The sequence below is a fragment of the Symsagittifera roscoffensis genome, chromosome 2 (genome assembly GCF_963678635.1).
Source record: "Symsagittifera roscoffensis chromosome 2, txSymRosc1.1, whole genome shotgun sequence".
Taxonomy (NCBI): domain Eukaryota; kingdom Metazoa; phylum Xenacoelomorpha; order Acoela; family Convolutidae; genus Symsagittifera; species Symsagittifera roscoffensis.
In genome coordinates this window covers 778,852-782,683 of record NC_087063.1, presented here as the reverse complement: position 1 = coordinate 782,683, position 3,832 = coordinate 778,852, and positions in this window count along the sequence as shown.

Below are 3,832 nucleotides of genomic sequence, written 5' to 3'. Positions count from 1 at the left end.
TAAAATTGCATTCAAGGATTTTGCTTGATTTAGACATGATCTCGACCTTACTTTGTTTAAAATCTATTCCGGAGAAATAATGAAAGGAAACCATTTATCGACAACAGTCAGTCAGTCAATGGCGTATGGATCACAACTGCAAAATGTCCTATGATTCTCTGCTGTGAGAGTAGGTGTGAGAGGTGGTTATGGCAAAGTTCGAACTACGAGTGGAGCGTGGATGCGTGATATGAAACTATTAAAAGTTATCAGCCATATCGCAATGTATGAGCTTTTCAAGAATCCTAACGGATTAGCTATCGATATATAAGTAACTCTGATTATGAAAAGTAAAACATAAATCTGAATTCAACACCTACTATATCAGTCGTGGCCATTCATCTGGTCTCTGACTAACTGTATATAAATTATTAGTCAGAGACTAACTGAGATGCATAATAATATTTCATGCCATCTCGTCTCTTCGAATAAACCCCCAATCTGCGTTTTGGTGTTTGGATCGAGCGTTCTACGACCCCTATGGATCTATGATCATCTGTCGGCGCGAAGAGAAGTTTGATGTTGTTGGATTTACAAAAAAGTTGAAAGATTTTAGCTCTAAACGTTCATGCTTAATCACACGTAAGCTTACAGGGCACCCCATTATTCGAGATGTACCTCAGCGTAAATTTGTTTTTGAGACCACCTTTGCTGTCGGGAGCTTTAACCATTTGTTTGCCGCGACTAAATGTGTGCGTCTTCATTTAATTCGTCCAGGAAGGGCCCGGCAAAGTCAATTTGAACTTCCTCATTTGATTTAACCACCGGTTGCATATGGAATGCATGTGCATTTCCTATTTCAGGTTTTTAATTTTTTAACTTGATCTGTGCATTAGCGGCAATTCTGGGCCATCTGGACGATTGTGCAGTGTATGTGGGGGAACCAGATAATTTTGCACAAGGCGAGCATTGCCGCCGCTCCCGAATGGGTTAACTGCAAGCTGTCTAGGGTGATTTGACGTAACTGCTGCGGGGTAGTGATCCGGTCATCTATCAGTAGATAGTCATCCTTGACATGCAACCAGTACCAATAGTCGCGATATGCAAGATTCAGCGCCTCTCAGTCCCGTTTTGAGCAAAGTTGTCTATTGGTTTGATGTTTCTGTCCCTGTGGGTGGCCGCGGCTATAAATTTGAGCCCCATAACTGGCTGTAGTTTCTTCCGGTTGAGTAGTGTGTCCTCTTCTGCCTCCGTTGCCGTGGCTCTGCCTGCTGTTTCTACGACACTTGCCACAATGAGTTCGTGGCTAGCTTGTAGTTGGGTACCGGACATTGTATGGTGTGGTGACATTGTTGGGTGTGTAGGACATCGATTGGGTCGGTCGTTATTCTTTGAGGTATTGGTGGCTTCTATGTGATCTCTTTTCCGTGTTGATGGACTTTCCGATTTTTTTTGGAAATATTAAAGTTTTCCTGATCCGGATCTGGCGCTTTGAACTGTTTGTTGCGGGATTTTTGTTGTAGAGTGCGTCGTTCAACGCTCGCAGGTGGTCGTTTGTGTTTTTCTATGCCAGGGTGGCTCCGACAGATTTTCTTCCCGGTCGGACTCTCCTTTCCACACTAATGCAAGGTTTCGTCCTCGGAGAGCTTTTTTTGAAGAGTTGCCTCCCCCTCGTGTCCTTGCAATATCGGGGATGAGTCCCCCTTTTTAGCATTTTTTTTTTCATTTCGTCGTCTCATGATTCGATGGTTGATTTCCGGTGTTGAAATAAAGTTTATCGATTTCTGATTTTTTGAGTGATTTTGTCCGATGATTTTTATGAGTGAAATTGATCAAGTGACTGTTTTTTGTTCTCAATCGCAAAAAGCGTTTATGCTATGTTTGGAATGTTTGAAGTGCACATGAGATTTCAATTGAGCTGTTGCGTTTCTTTCATTTTCAGCGCGCTTTTTATCAGCCGATTTGGGGCTCGATTTTGGTTGGACAGTGTGTTTAATATGACGTTGCAATCAATTCAAGATTGGAAATGAATGAGTTAATTGACGCTAGAACAAACTTTTCATCATACTCACTGGGGGTAGAGCTAATCCTTCCGGATTTCTGAATATATAGTCGATTAGCCCATTTTTGTTCCTGCGAAGTGTCGGATGTCAAATGTGAATAAGATTAATCTATCGATCCACCGAGTGAGCCTACCTTGACTAGTCTGTGATCGTTCGTTGGCGTTTAATGCACTGAGTGAAGCGTGATGGTCTGTAATGACTGTGAAGTTTTTCCTGTATACGTAGTGTTTGAAGTGTTTGATTGCCCATACGAATCCTAAAAGTTCTAACTCGTTTACTGAATATTTCTCTTCTCATGAATTCAAGAACCCTGAGGCGTATGCGATTGCTACCCAAACTTTGTCAATGTTTTGCAATACTGCAGCCCCTAGTCCAAATTTAGTTGAGTCACAGACTACCCGGGTTTCTAGGTTTTGGTTGAAAACATTTTTTGGAAGGTTGTTTTTGGTACGAGTCTTAGAATAATATGAAATGCGGATGCATATTCCGGTTTCAAGTTAATGTTTTATTTTTTTTCTTTGAGGTATTGGTGGCTTCTATGTGATCTCTTTTCCGTGTTGATGGACTGTCAGATTTTTTTGGAACTAATAAAGTTTTCCTGTTCGGGATCTGGCGCTTTGAACTGTTTGTTGCGGGATTTTTGTTGTAGAGTGGGTCGTTCAACGCTCGCAGGTGGTCTTTTGTGTTTTTCTATGCCAGGGTGGCTCCGACAGACTTCTTCCCGGTCGGACTCTTCTTTACACACTAATGCAAGGTTTCGTCCTCGGGTATTTTTTTGAAGAGCTGCCTCCCCCTCGTGTCCGTGCAAAATGTGAATAAGATTAATCTATCGATCCACCGAGTGAGTCTACCTTGGCTAGTCTTAGATCGTTCGTTGGCGTTTGATGCACTGAGTGAAGCGTGATGGTCTGTAATGACTGTGAAGTTTTTCCCGTATAAGTAGTGTTTGAAGTGTTTGATTGCCCATGCGAATCCTAATAGGTCTAATTCGTTTACTGAATATTTCTCTTCTCATGAATTCAAGAATTGAGGCGTATGCGATTGCTACCCAAACTTTGTCAATGTTTTGCAATACGGCAGCCCCTAGTCCAAATTTAGTTGAGTCACAGACTACCCGGGTTTCTAGGTTTTGGTTGAAAACATTTTTTGGAAGGTTGTTTTTGGTACGAGTTTTAGAATAATATGAAATGCGGATGTATATTCCGGTTTCAAGCTAATGTTTTATTTTTGTCTGAGTTTTTTTTAGCAGTGGTTTCAGTGTGGATGTTGTTTTTGCAAGGTTTGGAATGTATCTGGTGAGATGATGTATCGACCACATGATGTTTTTCAGCAAATGTTTTTCTTGTGGACAGTTTTAGTATTGCCTCTGTTTTTCATGTAAGTGGTATTGTGCCTTTGCTGATTATCTTGTAACCAAGCCACTCGACTTCTTCACAAGCGAATTTACATTTATCTAGCAAAATTGCCTAACTTTTGTCAATTAACTTCTTTAACACCTAATGTAATAGCTGTTTGTGCGTATCTTTTGACCCTTTTGTCACAATCAATATGTATCAAGATCAGCAAATGTGTTTTCACGACTTGTAAGTGTAAGATCGATAGCTTTTTGAAATTCAGTAGGCATATCCGTGATGCCGTAAAATCCCGTTTGGATCTGGTATGTTCCTGTAGCTTCCCCCCTATAAGCTGAAATTGCATCGGTTTTTAGTTTCCCGCGCCGAGAATAGGTTTTTCTGTTTTTCGTCCGTCTTGATAATTTGTGCAATTTTATCTAATGAAAGTTTATTTTT